The sequence below is a fragment of the Pinus tabuliformis genome, chromosome 7 (genome assembly GCF_031772625.1).
Source record: "Pinus tabuliformis cultivar Carrire ecotype Pingquan chromosome 7, CPIR1, whole genome shotgun sequence".
NCBI lineage: Eukaryota > Viridiplantae > Streptophyta > Pinopsida > Pinales > Pinaceae > Pinus > Pinus tabuliformis.
In genome coordinates, this window is record NC_142293.1 from 1,894,689,878 (window position 1) to 1,894,713,047 (window position 23,170).

The window sequence follows — 23,170 nt, forward strand, 5'->3', positions numbered from 1 at the left end:
TTTGCACCTAAGTGACCAGACCAAGAAAGGAGACTGGTATTTATACCAGAGTTATACAGAGATCAAGATATATGGGTGTGAATTCCCCCCTTATAAACTCCCTAAGTTTGTACCAATTCACATTTTTGCCTTAGAATTTATCAAGAAAATGATCAACATGGACCAACTACACTTTCTAGCATGCAAGAAGAAAAACCAATTCAAAATAAAACCCCAAATTGGTCCCTTCACATGCAATGCAAGATCAACAAGACAAGAAGCAGATGCCATTTTGAAACAAATAAACTTCAAGCATAGTTTTACATGGTCCTATGACCCTTTTGGTATAATTTCTAAGTTGAGGGTAGAACAAAGGTATGCTCCTTATGCCCATACTTCTAGACAAGAGATAGAGAAATTCATGAACCAAGAAGAATGGCAGGAGAATACATTACAGGAGGCTGAAGAACAGGTGTTGTCAACTTTACAGACACCAGTACCACAAGAAAAGGTTGAAAAAATACCTAGGGAAACCATTTCCCCTTTAGTGATAAAGATTTCAGCAAAGGATTTCATAGTTTACAATAAGAGGTAGAAGACCATGTATGTAGGATACAAATATAAACGTAACACGACCATGGGGCAACACAGTGTTATAAATTAACAAATATTAATAAATGATGTTGAGGTGGCATTCCTATTAAAGATAATGGCTTACTTATTACATAGTGTTATCACTCCTCCGGATCTCCAAGGCTAAGGAAGAGTCCAACTGAGATAACCACAAACCAACCTTTTGACTTGGTATGTAGCCCTACCAAGCTTGAGAGGGCTCTCTCCAAAGAATCACAGCCTAGAGGGCTGGTTGGATTAAGGTTTTAGGCTATTTATAAAGTGCAGAGGTTGTTTGATTTGATTTGGTGGGGTTATTTTTTTATTTTTATTTTTTTTTAACAAAGTCGGTTGCTGTATTATATTTCCGAAAGAAGAAGGGAGGCTGAGCTCCTAAAATACATGCTGAAATGCCATGAAGAGAAAGGTAAGAAGGAGTTACAAGTTAGACAAAATTCCTCCTTGATCCTGCCTTTTGGGCTTTTGAAAAACAAAGACCAGAGATAAATCCTAACAAACTGGAGCAACAGATAGCAACATTTACAAAGCATAATCAATCTATATTGATGTGGCTGATGTGTCGAGCAGTGGACTCTTCAGGCTTGTCGTCGACACCGGCTTGCTTGATGCTTGACGAACTTGTGGGAACTGCATTTCTCTTTTCCATCATGTATTTCAAAATTTCAATGGATTCTTCGGCATGACTGCATCTATTGGAAAGCTGATTGAATTGTTCGTGCAACGAAGAAATTCTATGATAAAGCAAGTTAATGTCAGCTGCATATTTCTCATTGATAATACGATTTTGATTGTCAATCTTGGCGTCCAAGACCTTCTGATGGGCTCGGACTTGCTCCAGCTCGGCCTGGAGATCAGCGCAATGAAGGCAATCCTCGCTCCTCGCCGTTGAAGCAGAAAGAAATGATGCTGAGGTTGCTGAAAAGCCCAGGGACCGGACCAGAAGAGCGGAACAAGGGGTCGAGCTGAGAAAATAAGAGCAAAAACTAAAAGAAGAGAGGCCAGAGGCACAGGGGTCAGCTGAAGAGCAAAGGCGCAGAAGGGAAACGCAGGCGGCAGAGAGGGAAGGAAAAGACGGGGGCTCAAATCCACAGGAAAAGGGGAGGAAACAGAATGCGAGAGAGGGGAGAGGAGGGCATATAAGAAGGAAAGGAGGCACAGGGGACTCGACAGGGGAGAGAAGAGGAGAGCAGGAGGGCGAGGGAAATCACGGGAGGGAGACAATGGATTCAGTACGGGGAGATTGATAAGAAACAAATCGACAGAGCGCATGATTACAAGGATGAAAATGGGATTTTCTAAGATAAGACGGATCTCAATGCAGATTTTGCCTTTGGAACAAATCTGATGAATCTTGGACCAATTCCTTGTGTCAGGATTCTCTGATTTGTAAATCTGGATAAGACAGAAGTGATTCATTGTCATGGTAAATAGTGATGTGTTTCCTCATCATTGCAAAGAAGGCTACCCATTGGTCTGTTACATGCCCTATTGGCGTGAAAATCAACATCCTTGTTGAGGGTGCGTAGGATGTGGAGGAAACTCAGTTCAGTGAAAGACTGGCTCAAAAATTGACATCTTCTAATGGACTGTTGTAGGAGAACGTTGGGGGATTCCCTATTCTGGGCCATTAGGCTGATGACTACTACTGAGTCTCCAAAAATCAAAGCAGTATCTATACCAAGTTTACTGAGCTGGGTGAGTCCTTGATATAGGGCCAAAGCCTCTGCCCTATTGTTGGATATGTGCCCAAGCCCCCATTCATACGAGACTATACGATCCCCATTGGCATTGAAAATAACTCCTCCTGCTCCAGCAATTCCGGGATTCGATTTTGAAGCGCCATCAAAAAAGAGATAATAGGTGTTGCAATTTTTAAGCCATATTGCAAACTCTTCCTCCTTTAATCTGATTTTCCATTTATGGTATACTCTGTTATGCCTGTTGCTAGTGGTGATGCCATTCTGATTACTGTTATTTTTATCCAGAATATAACCAATGAAATTCCACTCTTCAACACTGAGTTCAGTGATGTCTATGTTTCTTTGGTTTTTTACAGATATGGTTTCTAGAGCAAGGCTCCTTGCTTTGTTGCAGAGATTTCTCGTGGTCGAATCCTTGTCCTTAAACACTTTACGATTTCTAGCCAGCCAAATGGACCACAACATAGTGTAAGGAAGGGTATCCCAGACCCTTTTTACAATGTTGTTCTTCCTTTGCTGCCATGGGTAATTTTTTTTCCATTGATGAAGAGCTTCTCCTATGGAGTCCTGTTCATTCCAAGGAGTATGATTGGTATAGGATAAATTTCTCCAGCAGGTGATAGCAAAAGGATAGGCAATGAAGAGATGTTGTATAGATTCTTCGGCAGCTTGACAATTAGGGCAGCGTGAAGGGCCATTGATGCCTCGCTTTTGTAAGTTTTCTGTAGTAAGGATTTTCCCCTTAAGAAGAGTCCAAAGGAAGAATTTAATTTTGGGAAGGGCTTCAGATTTCCAGACCGTTTTCCAGTGATTCCAAATGGACGTGGGGTGATTGCTGTTGCAGATGTACTGATGGGCAACTTGGACAGTATAATTAGAGCCAGATGGATCCTAGCGAAATCCATCTAAGTCATTCTTTTTTATTGGAGCTATACTATGAATGGGATTGTAGAGCATGAAGACTTGTCATGAGGTCGTTGGGAATGGCTGGGAAGGTCCACCCTAACCATAAGTGGGATTGGGGATCCCACAGGGAGATCTGATCCAGGTGATGGATGCCTATGCTATTAAAAAAGGTGAGAATGGGAATGACTCCATCTTGACTGTTTATTGGTTGCCTGCCCATTATTTTATCTGATCCAATATTAATATCAGCACCTCCCTTGGGGACTTTAGAAGTGTTCTGAATCATGAAAGGAATTTCTCTTTTGCATAAACGCCAAATTTTTGAAGAGTCTCTGATTGGAATATCTTGATCTAGAAGTTGCTGCCTTGGGAAGTTTAAATATTTAACTTCCAACACCCGTTTCCACCAGGCAGAAAGGCCAGTGATAAGTCTCTAGACAATCTTACCTCCGAAAGCAAGATTAAGAAATTTTGGAGATCTAATTCCAAGACCTCCTCGATCTTGGGTTTGGATGACCTATTTCCAATTAACTAGATTGGAATTTCCTTTTGTCATTTTTCCCTCCTTGCCAAATGAAATGGCGGAGGATGACTTCCATTTTATAATGAAAAGAGGCCAGAGCTTGAAGGAGAGAGAATTGATATAGAGGCAAAGAGGAAATACCTGATTTGAGGAGGATGAGGCGGCTAGCTGGGTTGAGCCAAATGGAGCCCCATTGCTGCACCTTTCTCTTCATCTTTGTTATAGACAATTTTGTGCCTTACAGCAACAAGCATGAATTGTCAATAATCCAAGGGATCCAAAGTTCCCTAAACATGATGTTCCTACCCCTAGAGGAACAAGGTCAGCAAGCCAACAGCTCTCAGATCAGTTCTACACTTGAAAACACTCAAAAACAAGCAATCCTGAAATCAAAGCAGGTGCTCCACTAGGCTTCTACGCTGAAACACAAGTGCTCCATGGTGTACCTGCGTTGCAAAGCAGGCAGAACAAAGCCCACCTGCGTTGGGCGAGTTTGGACATGTGGCACAGTGAGTCATTGCCTTGGAATCTTCCAAAAATGACACTTGGATCAGGTATTTCGCCTTGTGATGAGTCAGAGGCTTTGTTTCTCCAAGTGGAAGCAAGGTTCACCAAGTGGACTCAAGAACTGAAGATCAACTAAAGATTAACTGAAGAGAGAGAGGACACAAGGCAGCTACACATCAGTTGCAAGCTGACTCATCCTTTCTCAATTCATCTATATATTGAGCTCTCTCCTATGAGCTCAGGAGGCTGGAATTTTGTGCAAAGTAATGATATGCTGTTGGTTTCATTCTTGACTTATTGGGTGATTGTTTGAGAGAGGTGAAGAAGAGCAACTCTTTCTGCTGGGAGGTGTTGCTGGGTTGGAGCCTGCTATGGTTGTAATCCTCTCAGAACCTTTTCTTCTACATTAATAAAAGCTATTGAGGTTCTTCTATGTGCTCTTGTTTCATTTATATATTGTGATGATTGCATATTTGGTTTACACTAATCCATGAACCAGTTATGATTGCATGCCTCTTGTAGTCTCCTTCTTTGTTGTTTTGCAGGATCTCTCTGTAGCTGGGCGAGTAGAAGGACAAAGAGCTAGGAGCAAGTGGTCAAAGGAAAGAGTTTGGATTCGACACTAAGCGCAAGGCAACGGTTAGTACTTTCTCCACTCTCTTTTGCTTTCATAAAGAAGAAAACCTTCAGTAGTTTGCTTTACAGTTGTTGCTAAGGAACTGTCACCCTTAGAGTGGGTTAGGGTCATCTGAGTCGGATACTTTTCCCTACAACAATCTTGTCAATAACAGTGTCCCAAACTTATGCCTTCAAAGGACCTACACTCATTGGCATGCCCAGATAAGTGAAGGGAGTCCACTCATAGTTGCAAGGGACTCCAAAGATATTGGAAATGTTGTGAAGAACCTGTGCTGTGGTATTCCATCCATAAATGCAACTTTTCCGCTGATTGACCAATCCACCAGAGTATCTCATATATTTATCTAAAAGAAACTTAAAGCGTCAGGCTATTATAGTGGAAGCTCCTCCAATTAACAAGGTGTCATCAACAAATTGTGAGTGGTTAATGTTCTTTACTCCGTTCCCAAATTTAATTCCTGTGATGAGGCCAACTCTCCGATTGAAGTCCAACGCTTTGCTAAAGGATTCGGCCATCAGAATAAAGAGGTATGGTGAAAGAGGGCAACCTTGTCTAAGGCCTCGGGAAGATTGAAAAGCATTTCCGGGTCTGCCATTAACAAGAGGGGAGATCCAGGGCCCAGAGATGCAAGCTTTGATGAGATTTAGAAAGACCGCATCAAATCCCATCTTTTTTAGAACAACCAGGAGGAAGGAGTGCCTTACTCTGTCAAAGGCATTGGCCAAGTCAAGTTTAAGGATAAATCCTTTCTCATTTCTAGATTGGCTCGAATGAACAACTTCTTGGACGAGGAGGATAGAATCAGTAATTTGTCTATTAGCCAAGAACCCCCCTTGGTTTTCAGAGATGAGAGAAGGGAGAAAGGATTTAAGGCGAGTAGCAAGGATTTTGGTCAGAATCTTGTAAGATGAGTTGCAGAGGGAAATGGGCCGAAATCGAGCAAAAGAAGAGGGTCGATTTTCTTTGGGAATGAGGGTAAATGAGTGGCATTGGTGTAACCACCGATTTTGCCTTTTTGCTGGACCCATTTGAGAATTTTGATCAAATATTTTTTGATAATTCCCCAGAAGGCTTGGTAAAAACATATGGGGAAGCCATCAGGCCCCGGAGCTTTATTCGGCTGGAGTGTCCAAATTGTTCTTCTTATCTCCTCCTCATCAATTTCCATGTTCAAACTGTCATTCGTTTCCTTGCTGATCCCGTTAGGAAGATATTGAAGCAGATCTGTATAGTCCTCTTCTTCTGTTGTTTCAGTTAGAAGATCTCGGTAATGGTCTATGGCAGCCTGTCGGATGGCATCTTGGGTATTTTGAAGGTTGCCATCAGCGTCCAAGATGGAGCTTACAGTGTTTCTTATTTTTCGAACTGTAGTCTGCTTGTGAAAAAATGTTGTATTCTTATCCCCCCCTTGCAACCAAAGTTGCCTCGACTTTATCCTCCATTTTGATTCCTCTTCTCTGTTTACACGGCAGAGCTGTAAATAAAGGTCGCTTTCTTGCTCTTTATTCTCCTGAGAGAGGTCGTGCTCTTCTATTGTCCTTTGGATGCAGTTTAGAGTGGTCTTGATCTCCTTTTGATGTTTCTTAACTTGGTTTCCCAAATGAACCCAGGAGATCCTTCTACATGCTGATTCCAAGTTTTTTGCACAATATCTTTGACTGCTGGAATACAGTTCCAGAGGGAGCTATACTTAAAAGGAATGGGTCCGAGAGAGCAGTGCGTTTCCACAGTGAGAGATATTGGGTAATGGTCAGAAGCAGAGCAAGGGAGGATGTTGGCATACCCAACAGAGAAGGAGGAAAGGAGCGTGACGTTGATTAAAATTCTATCCAGTCTTTCCATAATGTTGCCTGTGCCCAACCTGCGGTTGCTCCAAGTATACCTCCTGTTTTTTGGAATGACATCGATGAGGTCATGGTCATGCATAATGTTTTCCAAGTGAATTCTGAAGGGATCAGGGGAGAAACTACCTCCTTGTTTCTCATTAGCATGAAGAATAAGATTGAAGTCTCCCCCGAATATGATATTGGAATTTTCTTCTGCATCTATGCTGGCTTTAAGATCCTCCCAACAACGTTCCTTATCTCTGTAATGATTAGGAGCGTAGATGTTGTAGATGACTATAATTTGTTTGTCTTCTTTGTTTTCTAAAACTGTTTTGATCCAGTGCTGGTTAACAGTTTCCGATCTGTAATTCCATATGCTATGATTCCAGAGTGTAGTGATTCCTCTGGAGGCTCCTCTGGATTCACTGATGCTGCCTTTGTACTGCCTGTTCTGTTCAATGATTCTAATCATTTCCTGCTGACCTTGCTTTGTTTCCTCGGTCATAGCCAGGAGGTAATTGCCTAGAGATACATATCCACACATACAAGAGAGAGCTATCACATACTAAAACTGTAACAAAAGAATTCTTGGTTTTTCACAATGAATAAGATCTCTCAGGGCTGTTACTTTGGAGGGGTGCCCTAAACCCCTACTATTCCAAGATAGGATTTTCATCATTGGGTATGTGGGATGCGGAGAGGTGCTCGCCCCCCTTGGTCCTTGTGTGCTATCTCTTTTTCATGCTGTCCTAGGATGTAAGATTCTATTGGATTTTGTATACCCATTGCTATATCTTTCTGGGCATTCTCATCTCTATGCTGCTTTGCAGATTTCCTACCCAGTCCAGGTTTCTTAAGAGAGTCATTGGAGGCTCCATGATCTTTGGAGGAGCTCCTGGTAATCCTGGAAAGGGGAGGTTCAAGGGAAGTCTGAGAGGAGATAACCAGAGGAGGAGAGGGATTAGAGGCAACTGAGAGAATGAAGGGAGGGAGGGAGGGATCCTGGGAAGGAACTTCAGGGGGGATAAAACCGAGAAAGGATTGGAGGTAGAAGGGGGCAGAGGTGGGGAGAGGGAGGGAAGGGAGGATAAAGGAGGGGAGGAAGAAGAGGGGCGGGCAACATTAGAGGCAGGAGGGTCAACTTCAGGAGGGGTTTTGGACGAGGGAGCCGACTTTTTTTTTTAACTGTTTCCCACTGTTCTTCTTGTGGGCCATTCTCAACATCAACAAGTTTAGGACAACGATTGGTGAAATGGCCGTATTCATGACATACCTTACATTTGAATGGAATTTGCTCGTAGTCCAGCTGCTGAATATGGCTCCAATCATCCACTTTGAGCTTGATGGCTTCAGGGAGGCCTTTGCCAAGGTCCACTTCCACACAGATTCACGCACAGGCTTGCATATTATCTTTTGGTTCGCTGCGATCAATGTATTTGCCGACAACATTCTCGATTGCGCGAACCGGTTCATCTCCCCAGCAGTGAAGAGGGAGGTGAGGGAGCCTAACCCAAATTGGGACAACACTGGGAACATCCAGTTCAGGATCAAAATATGGGGTCCATTTATTGAGGTATAGGCCTCTGGAATCCATGAAATAGGGCCCGTTCCTGAAGATTAAGTCCTTATCTTCTTTAGATTCAAAATGGAAGGTGAAGTACCCCTTCCCACAAAATCTAATGGAGATTTTACCTTGAATTTTGTCGGACCAGTTCCTTTCAACCCATCATTGTACAGTTTTTGGAGATGGCCAGAGGCCCGTGAATTGTCCGATGAGACCTTTTTCTGCAAGTGAAAGGGCAGCCATGTGAGGAAGGGCTAGAGGTAAGTTCACTTCTTGTAATACATCCAGATTTTTTACGAACTTAGATACTGTTGGTCGAGGGCGCTGCGGAGGCAGAGACTTAACTAGATCGGAGAATGCTTGCTGAGGATCGGCCCCCTCCGGTGAGAAGTCCAGAGGGGCCATGGCGGAAGGCCGAAGGCCAAGGAGCTCACGTGGCTCGAAACCTAGACGCAGGGTGCGCGCAGCAGCAGTGGAGAGGTCGCCTTCTATATCATCATTTTTGTTCAGATTTGGTGGGGTTATTGATGGATGAGGGTATTAGGTAAAAAATGCTAGGTCAGGGAAAATCAGATATGATTGCAGACATTCAAAGGGGCAAGGTAGGTAGGAGGATTATCACTTATAATGTGATTTGGTGAGATGGTTTAAGACTGATGAGGAGTTAGGAAAAACATAGGAGATGTATTCTTCCTAAATTGAAGAAAAATGGACAAATTATGATAACTTTCCCAAAACAGAGCATGAGAAAACACGTATTCTGCCTATCAACTTGAAAATTACCATATAACAGACATGAAATGGTTTATGATCTTACAAAACATTCATACAAATGATAACAAAGGAGAAACAATGCTAAACATCCATACCACATGTATCCCAAAGAAATAGCTGCAGCTTGTCTATTAAACTGGCCAAATTATGAAACAATAGTGTCTCTGATCAATACTACAACATCCAACTGAGTCCAACCTTTGAAAATATTGAAAAATACAGGATATAGGCCTAAAAAAAAACTCCTCCCAGCCTCATGGGTCAAATCCATGAGAGGAGGAGCAGTTCCACTAAAATCTAAACTGATATTTAGAGTGTAGGGTGGTCAAAATGACTCATCCCTAATTACAATGAAACTGATTCATTACACCTGATGGAGTGTATTTACCCTGGGTAATAGTAAAAAGACCATAATTACATTTAAAACATCAATTACATTAGAAAAAAATTTATTTCCAAGGATGAAAATCAAATCTAGAGGAAAACAATGAAAAATCAGGGAACTGGTCCTTAACACCTTTGGTTTATGCACAATGCCAACTTCCATCTGAGTTTTGAAGATGTTCCCAATGTCCAAATCGAGCTCAGGATAGCTCATTGGAAAGCCTGTCCTGTCTAGTTTCTAGAAATTTAATTGGTCCCAAAAAATGATAAGATTTATCCCTCCAAAAAGTCAATCTCCCAAGACTACTCTTGTGTGCGGTGCCTAGCTGAAAAAGAGGGCAAAGATGTGATTTTTGAGGTGTTTTTGGCCATTTCTCCCCGTCAGATTGCCCAATTTTGATGTGCCAATAGTCAAAATTGCATGTTTACTGCCTTATAAATCCAATGGTGGTCTTGGGTTTTCATTTGGAGGCTTCTAGAATGTGCACAACGCCTAGGATGTTGCGCATAAGACAGTCCAACTGTGCCAAAAAATGCCCAGAAACTTATCAAAATTGATACATGAGCTACTGATGATGTATGTCAAGCATGGAAAGAGGCCTAAACAAGGATATCAAGTTTTCTCTTCTCCTCTTTCATATTTAGGGTTTCAAGCTTTAACTTCACTTTCTTGAGTTTTGACCTTGCTATTTGGCTTCTTCGGCAATAATACTTTGCCATCCTCCTCTGTATGTCATTGTCTCCTTTTGCCTTGTCTAGGAGCTTCTATAAATTCTGGTTTACCTTGTCAATCCAATGCTCTCGATTCTCATTAATCATGATGGAAAATTGTTCATACCATGTGAGTTGATTTGCAAGCTCAAACTCCTTTTGTCTTTCTAGTTCTAGAGCTCTTTTTAGCCCTCTAGTCCTAGGTATGCTTTTTGTTTTTTGTTCAGGTTCACCATACCTATCATAGGCTTCATCAAGTGATGCCTTAGCTCTCATTTCTTCTCTTTTTGCCTTAATGAGTTGAATCTCCATGACATCATGTTTGGCTTGAAGCTGCTAGTTTTCTTGCTCATAATATGAAATAATATATTTAGACCTCTCTAAGTTGGTCTGGAGCTCCCTGATGAGTGCATCTTTTTATTTGATGACTATGCTAATATCTTCATTGTCATCATGCTCATCTAGGTCAACAAGGTCAAAATCCTGCTCTGTCTCATGGAGGTCCTCCTCCTCATGTTTGATCTCTGCCTGAACCTCTGCTTCTGTCATCTTTTCTTTGCCTTTGTGTACCTATTTTTCTGATGAAGAAGGCAGGGCCCCTCCCACAATCTATGGGGAAAACACCTGCCTATGACCTCTCTGATAAGTATATGCCAATGTGCCCAAATCTTCCCTCTTAGGCTTGATGACCTCAGCTCTGCTAGGTGACCCTGTATGATCATACAATGGTGATGATGATGGTGAAATAGGTTGAGATGATGGAGGGATAGATGTAGTGGGATGAGATGGAGGGGGTATGTCTTCAGCATGATGATCAGTGGGATGAGATGAAGAAGGCATATCTTCAGCATGTGGAGCTTGTGGAGCAGTGAAAATATCATTGGCAATGAAAGTGTCCCATGAGATGTTCAGCTGATTAAGGTGATGGAGGACAATGATCTTGATCAGAGAGTGATGAAAGAGGCTGTTCATTTGTAGATCATACTTTTTTCCCTGAACTGTGTATGCCATTTTTTCAATGCTCCTGAACAAATAATAAGGAATATTGAGCATTTTGACTCTTGTGAAGTGCATGAGCAATATGATATGGTATGTGTAGAGTCTGGAAAATCTGCCTTCACAAGTGAAGTACTTCATGATGATTTTCATCATGGGAGCATACTTATCAAGAAGGTGAGTGAAAGGGAAGAATTTCTTTCTCTCATTTCTGTACCAAGGCTTAAAGTATGGCTGATAATACTGATCATCTAGGTTTTGAGATTTAAACCCCTTTTCACCCACATTAGGTATTCCAGTAGCATCATCAATGATGGCTGAGGATATGGTGAAGGTTACACCAGTAGGGGTCACTTGATTGTCCTTAAGATTTGAAATGAAAACTCTAGTAAAAAACTGGGTGGCTTTGAACTCTTTGTATCATTTCACAAAAATCAAAGCATCCCGTATGCTTGAAACAAGTGACTGTCATGGGTGAGGCCATTAGTTCTCTAGTGTTGGTAGGCTCAAACCTCAATATTCTTCCTCCTTTGTGTGGACTTCTTTCTTCTATATCTTCCTCCTCCATGATGTGTTTTTGTTCTTTTTGTCTTGAAACCCTAGGGATTAGGAAATGGGAGTGGGAATGGGGTAGGAAAAATTTAGGGAATGAGGGAAGGGATTAGGGAACTTAGGGAGGTGATAGGAGATTGAAATATTTAAGGGATTTGGGAATTGGTATTTTAGTACAGGTATGGAAGTATGGCTGCCTAGGACTTAGGGTTTAAGGGAGAATAAATTTGGGATATGGATTTAGAAATACAGGGATAGGGATAAGGTTTACTGTAATGTGGGAAGGATAGTAGGGTATTAGGAACAATTTTGGAGGTGTTGGAATGAAACTAGGGTTTGCATGTTTTGAGAACTCGAAGTTTCACACAAGAAACTTAAAACCATGAATTGATGACTTGTGAAATGTAAGGAGGGTATAGTAAGGCTTATTTACTTGCTAGGATGTTAGGCCCCTATACTACTGGTGTAACCCCTTATTGTTATTAGTACAACCCCCTTATTATATTGCTATACCCATGTAGTCCCCATATTGTTACTATTGTGCCCCATAGAAGCCCACTATTATTATTATTGTGCCCTTACATTATTATTGTTATGTCGGCTCTGATTATATTATGACCCCTCAGACTCCTATATACAGAAAGGAGGTCTTGTCATTTGTATCATCCAAGAATTTTTCATTTGTGTAATGTAAAGGAGGTTGCCCCCTCAAAGAGGCTGAATTCTAAGGCATTTATCTCTCTTTTTTATCTTTTTGTGAGTTGATTTCATAACATTTGGTATCAGAGCTTTGGATTCTAGGGTTTCGCTACTCCAAACAGGTCATCGTGGTATTTTCACTATAATTTATTTATTTATTTTTTATTTTTAATTTTTTTTTTTTTTTTTTTTATTTTATTTTATTTTATTTATTTATTTATTATTATTATTATTATTATTTTTTTTTTTTTTTTTTTTTTGCAATGTTGCAGAAGCTAAAACAAAAACCTATTTGAGAAGAAATCTTGTTGAACCTCGTGTCCGAATTTCAGATCTTGTCTCGCTATATTTTCGGAGATATGATCTAAGGAAGTTAGGGTTTTTGCAAGCTCTAGAATTTCTTCTAAAACAGGTCATCGTGGAATTTTCGATATAATGTTTTCGCTACGAAGTTTCAGAAGCTAAGAAAAAAAACTCATTTGAGAAGAAATCAGTCTGAATTTCAGATCTTGGATCGCTATATTTTTGGATATATGATCTGAGGAAGTTAGGGTTTTTGCAGACTCTCGAATTACATCTTAAACAGGCGACCTTGGGAAAATAATCATAACATTCTCTCTAAGCATCAGATTGCAATTTCGTAAGAAGTTACAGAAAGAAGACGGACTGTGCTTTGTTTGAGTATAATTTTCCGAACCTAAGGTTGAAACAGTGACATGTGGCACATCGAACAAGTTCACTCTACTGAACTAGTCTATGATTAGGTCATCACAGGAGATTGGGAATAAATCTTTCTTCGGGAATCCAATTGCAATCAGACTTGTGGAGTTAGAAAGAGGAATTAGAGGGCTAATCCAGGCCGAAATTTTAGAATTGGAAGATTCGAAATTACATAGTTACAGTTGTTTCAAGATGGAGCTCCTAAAATCAAGAAAAGGCGATACGAGGAAGTTTGATGGCAAGGATCTGGTAAATTGGATACTACAGATGGAGAAATATTTTGATCTACATGGTGTACCACTGTTACAAAAGGTATGTATTTCATCTATTTATTTAGAACCAAATCAATTTTTATGGTATAAAGGGCTTTGTTCTCATAAAGCACTTGTCACGTGGTCAATTTTCACGGAGGAAATGATAGCACATTATGAGGATACAAAGAGAAACACCTTCTTTAGCCAATTGATAAATCTCAAACAAAATTGTTCAATGGCAAAGCACATTGAGGACTTTCAAAAATTGAATATAAAAGAAAATTATATTCCAGAGAAGCAGAGGATTGATGTCTCCATAGGGACTTTAAGGGATAACATTCAACATGAGGTTCGTCTTTGGGAACCTGATTCATTGGATGAGGTATTTCGGTTGGTAAGAAAAGTGGAAACAAAAATTATGGAAACAAGGAATTCTACCCCTCACAACTATAAACATGGAAGTATTGTTTCTCCTAGCCTTCCACAACCTACAAGGGTGACACCACAACAATTGGAAGAAAAAAGAGAAAAAGGGCTTTGTTACAATTGTGATAGCAAATGCACTAAAGGTCATAATTGTGCTGAGAAGAAATTATTTTACATAGATTATTAAGAGGAGGAAGAAAAGGTTCAAGAAACATCAAAAGAAGAGGATATACACCAGGAACCAACTCCAAAGAAAGAAGAAATGAATCCGACCATATATTGTAAAGCATTGGCAAGAATTACCACTCCTCAAACTCTCAAGATAGAAGGACATATGAAGAAGAAAAAGGTTCAAGAAGTGAAAGATCACATCAAGAAAGAAGAAATGAGTGCAACCATATCTTGTAATGCATTGACCGGAATTACCACTCCTCAAACTATCAAGATAGAAGGACATATCAAGAAGAAAAATGTTCAAGAAGTGGAAGATCACAATGAGCATCAAGAAATGAATCTGACCATATCTTGTAAAGCATTGGAAGAAATTACCACTCCTCAAACTCTAAAGATAGAAGGACATATCAAGAAGAAAAAGGTTCAAGCAGTGAAAGATCACATCGAGCATCAATAACGAGTTCTCCAACTTTCAAAGGATAATGCCACTTTGGTGCAGAATCGAATGAAACAATAGGTAGATCAACATCGCAGTGAAAAATGTTTTGATGTAGGTGATTGGGTATTTTTACGGCTACATCTCAAGCAAGCTATTTATGAGAAGGAAATGTTGGAAATACTACATGCACTTAAGAAATGGCGACCTTACCCAATGGGAAGACACTTCAAGGTAAAAATGGATTATGATAGTCTTAAATACGTTTTAGAAAAAATATTATCTTTAGAAGAACAGAAAAAATGGGTCACAAATATGTTGGGTTATGACTTTGACATCATCTATAGAAAAGGGAAGCAAAATTTTGTTGCAGATGCACTCTCAAGAAAGGATGAGGATGTGGAAGCATTGTTTTGTGCTATTTCTATTATCCAACCAAATTGGATAAACAAAGCAAGGGATGAATGGAAGAAGGATAAAGAAGTGTGACCACTCATTCAAAAGTTGCAGAAGATCCAAATTCAAACAATATTGCCTGAACTTGAAGAGGAAGGAAAAATCACATTGGAACCTGGAGCAGTCACAGAAACAAGAACCCGACAGCTACGAAATCGATCAATTTCAGAGTATCTCGTCAAGTGGAAGAACTTACCCTCTGAAGATTCCACATGGGACGACAAGAATTTTATATAGAAGCATCAAGAACTACTCAAGTGTTGAGGACAACACTTTTTGAAGGAGAGGGGCATGTTAGGCCCCTATACTACTAGTGTAACCCCTTATTGTTATTAATACAACCCACTTATTATATTGATGTACCCATGTAGTCCCCATATTGTTACTATTGTGAGCCATAGAAGCCCACTATTGTTATTATTGTTATGTCGGCTCTGATTATAATATGGCCCCTTAGACTCCTATATACAGAAAGGAGGTCTTGTCATTTGTATCATCCAAGAATTTTTCATTCGTGTAATGTAAAGGAGGTTTCCCCCTCGAAGAGGCTAAATTCTAAGGCGTTTATCTCTCTTTTTGATCTTTTTGTGAGCTGGTTTCATAACATAGGAGGTTAAGAAACCATGTGCTGAAGGTTTGGAGCACTTGCATGAAATTTGAGAGCTTACAGATGAAGTTTGACAGGTGCGTAGCGCCTTTGATGCATGCGCAGTGCCTGTCTGCTCTATGTGCAATGCCTTTGATGCATGCGCAACGCCTGTCTCTGTTTTTCTAATTTCGCCTGTCAACCTTGAAAATTTCTCTTTGGTTTAGGTTCCTCGACCATGATAAGAGAAAATTAGGAGTAAGTGAATGTCTTGAGGGTTTTAAATACCTGATTAAATTTGATTTTGTTGATTTTAAAACCCTTTTGCTAATGTTTGAAATGGCCTTTGAAATATTGCACTCATACCCTTTTACCTTGTTCTTTTTCGTTGCAGATTGATCAATTGCTAGAGTAGACACTTTCTGTTTCGACATTTATTGTTTAGTTGGCATCCGGAACTGAGTTGGCAGCTTTGAGAAAAGTTACTTATTACATATAATGACATAAAATTACATAAATATAAAAATAAAATAAAATTACATCTCTGTTTCTGGAATAAAATTACAATCTGGAATGAAACTCTTACTTGAAATCAAAATTAAAACTTTGGAAACCATGGTAACATGTTTGCAAATCCTCTTTAAATGAAAAAGGGATATTATTTTGTTCACTCTCATACTTTTGCTGGCCTTATGCAATGAAATGGTGTTTTATTGGACCTTGGAAAAATGAAACCTAGAGACCTAATGAAAACCTTGAGTGAGCAGACTTCATGGTGACTTGACTGACATAAAGACATGATGAAATGAGCTTTTATGATTTAATGTATGCTCAATAAGACATGAAGGTGGGCCAACAAGTATTGGTTTTTGAGGGAGAGTGAGGTTTTTTTACTAGGGCTACCATTAGTGAGTAAATTTTTGAATGAGGACCTAGGTGGAATGACAAAAATTTCAGAATGGGACCTTAATATGATATGAAAAGAGGAGTTTTGATCACTGATCGCAGTATGCAAATAATGACTTTAACACATGGGAAATACTTATTGATTAAAATGAATCAAGGAGACACTAACTATCAATTTATGATAAGTTATGGCATTGTAATTTTCCAAAATGCCATTAAAAGGATTGAACCAAGCAATTCCTTGAAACCATAGCCACATGCATAGTATATTGTCCTCAGTTGTCAATACCATTGTATTTATGCTAGAGAAACCTCAATGGCTAATGAAGGACACATAGCCTTTGAATTTTGTAATAGTTGGCACATATCATGATCTAAAAATGGGGCACTTAGGCTTCTTGTCTAACTTACAAGAACCTCTCCCACTTCCAAAGCGTTAAATATTCCCAAGTTTTAATGATTAACTTGTGCGGAATTAAATATGTGCTTGAAAATATGGGTGTATGCTTATGTTTGTCTTAAACTGTTCAGGTGCTGTAAATTAATGTGTTGAAACTGATATATAAATACATATAACAGTAAATAATGCAACAGTAAAACAAGCCCATAAGGCAACAATTTAATTTGGATTTCACCCAAAACTCTTGGGCTATGTCTCCTTGAGCTCTAGTCAACTTGACTAGGCTCTCTTAGATTATGGCAAGTCCTTTTACAAGCTCTTGGCTCAACTCCACTATTTTACACAGGAACAATGGGCTCAGAACACCATCTCTCCCTGGCTCTTGAAGCTCTCGGCTTTCTGGCTCTCGGCTTTCACTCTGGCTCTTGACTCTTGGATCTAGTTCTGGCTCTTCGGCTTTGGCTTTTTTGGCTCTCTGCAATTTATAGCTCTGGGCAATTTACAACTCTCTACAATTTACAACTCTCTGGCTTTTCACTTGAACTCCAAGTGACTCCCTTGGCTGCTCTGTGCTTCAGCTTTTGCTTTTTGCACTGCTTGTTTTCGTTCCCTCTGCTCAATTGAGCTCTCTCTTCTCTCAATTTCCCTAGCTTCCTGCTTTGGCTTAGCTTCTTTTTTTTTTGCTCTCCTGTCTCAGCGCTGCTTATTATTTTATTTTTATGTCATTCTATGGCTTTTAGCCAATCAGCGTTGTCTATTCATTTTCCCTCTCAGGCTCTCTGGCTTCCGACCTTTGTCCACTCAAATCCCTCTTCTAAGTGTTAGCAATCACTGCATAATGTCTTTAGGGGAGGTGGCCACCTGTTCTACAATAGAAAAGTGCATCGGGCCTTTGAAATCCCTGAAAAAGCCATTCTCTGTTTACATAGAGAAATGCATTAAAACATTGCAAAACGGCCCATATTAGACTTGAAACGATATATAATTTCATTCACAAACCCTTTTGGGTCCGGTTTTCATCGCATCGGTGCTTCCCTTCGTATTTCATTTATCAAACGAAATATGCGAAATACATAGAAAAATGTCGTTGGGCGGATTTAAAAATACATCAACTATCGCCTATAGCCTCGTCAGGTCTGGCCATCGCATCACATATATATATATATATATATATATATATATATATATATATATATATATATATATATATATATATATATATATATATATATATATATATATATCTAATGGCCCCGCTCCTTTGCAATGTTCCGACGCGATATTGCGACATCGCAATCGCGTATCACATAGGCCTAGGGTTCCCATTTGGCATGGCCGATGTCGGGGATCGCAATATCGCGCGTTGTGGGTCCCGCCTTTGCTTCGTGGCATCGCCGATTGCGATCCGCCGATATCAGTGATCGGCATATCGCTCGGCCCGGTCCTATCGCGCATCTGCCTCTGATATCCTCCGACTGCCTTCGTCGATTGCGATATGCCGATCGGATCTGGACCATTGATCGGCCAGATCCGACGGTTCCTGTGCAAAGTGCCTTTGACCGCCGATAAGCCTGTTTTCCAATGTTGTTAAGGCCCGATAGTGTTATTCGCCTTTTTTTTTAAAGGTTTCCCCTTTGCGATATTTTTTTTTTTGGATTTTTTTTTGAAGACTTAGAGGGTTTTTTTTAGGACCCATTCTTAGGGGATTTTTCCTCTTTTTCCAAAGGAAAAAGGGCATCTTCATTTTATGATAACTTCTGCATCCTAAGTCCATTTTTGCCCATTCAAATTGCAGTGGATTCAAAATGAGACGATCTCTGCAATGGGGCTTGTTCCAGGAACTTCCTTGGACTTTCATTTTTCCTCTGTGAGGAACACTTAGACTTAGGAGCCTATCCAAAATCAATTTTGGATCACACCTTCCCACTAAAAGAAATTTTGGTCTCCAAAAGACTGATATACTGATCTGAACAGTAAATGAGAGTGAATCACCCTCTTCTTTCAGCCTCCCTACACTTGCCTTGTATAGTTCCTCTGAACCAAAGTTTCTTACCACTTCCCTTCTGGATGGGTTGGTCTTCCTGGGAAGAGCTGCCATCTTCTTTGCCTTTCTGCAGAACTCTTGTAAGGACTCTGGACACCACATATGTCCACAATGGTATGATATTGTCCACTTTGGGCCTAAGCCCTCATGGATTTGCTTTTGGACTTACCCCCAAAAGGCCGCATACCAATGGAGATATTTGTCCATCCTTATATACCCATGATCCTTCCCACTTCTAGTCCATGTGGGACTTTGGTCATATACCCAACAATCCTCCCCTCGAACAAAGGACCATTGAGCCTCCCCGCAAACGATTATCCATCTGTCTACTCTCTACCAACTAGGATTCTCCGCTCCAATGCGTTGGGAGCACACACCTTACATGGAAGCACCACCTGCCTCGAGAGTTTGCTTTATCCCAGGTCAACTCCTCTTCATCGTGTTGGGACTAGGACACGTCCATGAAGAATCCGGAGCACATCGCTTGTCTAACCGAGCTCATCCACAGATCCCATCGTGATATTACCAGGGCCCACCACCTTTGTTCGACATTCTGAGGATTCATCCACTTGGCTAACTTCGGAGCATGGCTCGGATACCACTTGTAAGGACTCTGGACACCACATATCTCCACAATGGTATGATATTGTCCACTTTGGGCCTAAGCCCTCATGGATTTTCTTTTGGACTTACCCCCAAAAGGCCTCATACCAATGGAGATATTTGTCCATCCTTATATACCCATGATCCTTCCCACTTCTAGTCAATGTGGGACTTTGGTCGTATACCCAACAACTCTTGCTGAGATGGTCACAAAAAGTAGTTTGAACTTCTCTGCCTTGGTCATTGATCCAGGTGGCTCAACAAATGTAAAGTACATATGCTCCACAAAACTTTCATTTGTACCTGTTTGAATAGCTGTCAACAACAATTGTTAACAACAACAGGTATACAGACAACAACTAGATGGACTAAGCTCCTGCTTCAACAAAGAAACATATTTCACATCTTGTGAACACCTCCATGTCTTACATCTGCATACAAATGATGGACTAGACAACAAGCCCACAAAACATGCCTTTAAAACAAATGACCCTTCAAGTCAAGCATGTAGAAAAAGACCATTAGGACTCTTTTCAAAAGATGAAACATTTCATCACTATCTCCATCTTGGAGACCAAGTCAAATTTTCTCAAGTCAACATTACATGCATGTTTAAAGCAATCAACCCTTCAAGTTAATTACACATACATGTTCAAATACAAGGAAAACATCAACATCCCTATGTTCATGCACATCATGCTTATGCATGCATTTCATCCTTCAACTTTCACTTAAGCACACTGTACTTTCGAAGCTGAAATGAAATATAATGTTGCAGCAATAAAGTGAGTCTCCCACTCAATCTTTTCCATTCACCATCTTGGTAGAAACCTACAACTTGCATCTCATCAACAAAGAAATGCCAATAGATGCATCAATAGACATGCAATCCTTAATTGGAAAAGAACTCTAACCATTTCTTACCAATCCAGTTCAAAGGTTTTTCCTTTGTCTGCACATCAACATCAACATGTGAATCATCTTGAGACACATCATCCATGGAAACTTCATTTCCATTTCTGCCATCTTCTCTTTCCACTTTCTTCAACTTTTGTGGAAGCATCGCTGGATTCAAAGTCCAACATTTTGTAGCAAGATGTCCTTGCTTATGGCAGTAAGTGCACTGCATGTGCATCCTCTTGACAGCATGATTTGCCTTGTCCAATGGACCTTTGGCTCTTTGCTTCTTTTCCTTCAAAATTTTCCTGTATGTGGCCATTCTCTTCCAACATCTAGAAACATGATGGTTATCCAAACCACAAAAGGAACATGCAATTCTTTTCCCATGCTTATGTGGAAATTTACCATGCTTTGAAAAATCAAAAGGAATGTGTTTAGAACCAAATTTATACATTCCTCTTTCACCTTTATTGCCTTCATGAGGAGGTGAAGCAAATGAAGAAGTGACTCCCTTTGGAACACCATCAATCTCTTCAAGGCTGTTAGAGTTTCCACAAATATCTAGTTCAAGTGTGTGCTTCTGAACACCTGCATCCTGCAAGTGATGTTTCAAGCTATTACATTCCTCCTGAACACAATCTTCACACTCTGCAATGCAACCCCTTCTTGGAGTTGTTTTGATGGCCTTCATGGCGGCTTTGCAACTCTCTCCATAAGACTATCCATAGCCAAGACCCAAATACTTAGGCCTTTCCTCAACCATTATTGGTTCAAAAATAACCTGTGCATGCTTTCCCAAGCCCTTTCCTTCATAGCCCATCTTGGACATTAGCTTGGAACCTATGCCTCTAGTATGTTTTTCAAAAGAACCAATACAAGCATTCTTAGAAGAATCTGAAGACAAACTGGAATGGCTTACCTCTTCTTCAAGCTGGTACTTGACTAAGGCTTCTTGGGAAACAAAGAACCGTGATGCCAACTCATGCATCCTTTTCAGGTTCATATTTGCAATATGAAGTTGCCTCTCCATTTTCTGCAATTTGTCAAAAAGAAACTGCTTCTCTTCCTCCACGGAATTGAACTGCTTTCTAAGCATGCTGCTCTTCCATCCATCCTCATACATTTCTCTCGCCTTGCCCATCATAATGAACAAGTCTTGCTTTATGTCTTCATAAAAGAGTCTTGTGATGCAAGAGGAATTCGAGGATACACTTATAGAAGTTGTCATTATGCCAATGAACAAAGAACTTCAAACAAGATTAATAAAGAACTTATTTCAACAACCTTTTGCAACAAACCTCTTGTGCTTTAAGGACTGCCTTGAGGTACTTTAGGATAGAAGAATGCCTTCAGCCTTTCTTCCTATTTGTCCTTCCTGGACTGAGCTATCAATATCTTACTCTTCACCCCTGCAAAATCAAATAATAGTTAGTTTGCAAAGCAAGCATACAATCAACCTCTTGTTGTTCAAACACCTTTCAGACAAGCAGTCTTTGCTTTGTCAATCAAGCATTCTGATATAACCTTCTTAAAGGAGACTTATGGTTTAGAGTGACCTCTTGATATAGTGAATGATGTTTAATTGTACAGAGGGTATTGGAAATATCTCGTTCAACATCCATTAATGGGGTATGGATAATTGATGAGGAACTTACTTGTTTGGCCATTGTGACTGTAGGTGACAGTTGCCAGGATGGTTGCCGACTCAGATTTGTTGAACTGGGTGCAAGGTCGCTTAGTACTAAAAAAAGGACTAATACAACGGGGTTTTGCTTGTCTTTTATATATATGATAATCAAATGGAGGGAAAACCTATAATAAATGTAACTAATTAATGGAGTGGCAGATGAGGTGACGTGGTATGGTGGATGAGGTGGACGGAAATGAATGGGAGTGGAGAATGGCATGGCGGAGGTGAGGTGGATCAAAACGATGCTGGTTGGCCTGCTGCGGGGGTAGGGAGTGAACGGGAGGTCGATCAAGGTTGAAACCCCGCAGTGATCATGGGTTGTAGATTTTAGTCAACCGTGTTGACGTCAGGGTCAACTACGGGGGTTGGGCTATGAATTATAACTCGTGCTCCTTATTTGCCCCACATAGCACTTAACGTGTCTCCTCTGCTAACCTTTTGATCGCGCTTCACGGACATGCTCAGGCTTTAATAGATGGATTGGGCCCACTTTCATAACACCTTCAATGCCGCTGTCAGTGCGACTAATATTGCAAATTTTCAAATTTTCTTTTGATTTTCAAAACTATTTCATTTTTTTTTTTTAATTTTAAATAATATTCAAAATTTAAATGACAGTGTAGGCTACAACACCTGGCTCCACCTGGGGATAGTGATTTTTCTACAAAAGCACTAAGATCCATAGATCACTGCCTTCACTTCGGGTATGGAGTCATGTATTGCTTTGCCAAATATAATTCTATGGAATTTGTACAATGAATTCACTCTGATATCTACAATGACAGGATGCTTGTGCTTCAGAATTAGAAATAATGTTTGAGGTACTGCCCATTGACAGGCAGCTGTAGAGTTTCACCATCAAGATTCTCCAGGAAGAATGTATTATTTGCCCTTACTTCTATAATCCTGAATGGGCCATACCAGAGAGGATCAAAATTCCCATGCTTTCTCTTATCTTCTCTCCTGGTATCCCACCTTGACACCATGTCTCCAACTTTAAAATAAATTTCTTTGGATTTTTGGTCAAAAATACCCTTCATTTTTTATTGATACAAATTCTCTTACCTTATCTCTGCTTTCACTCAACTCCACTACCTTATGCATCCTTCTTATTAGAGCATTTGACTCTTATTTTTCCTACGAAATCATTGCAATCACAGGCTTCACAAGCTGACTAGGAA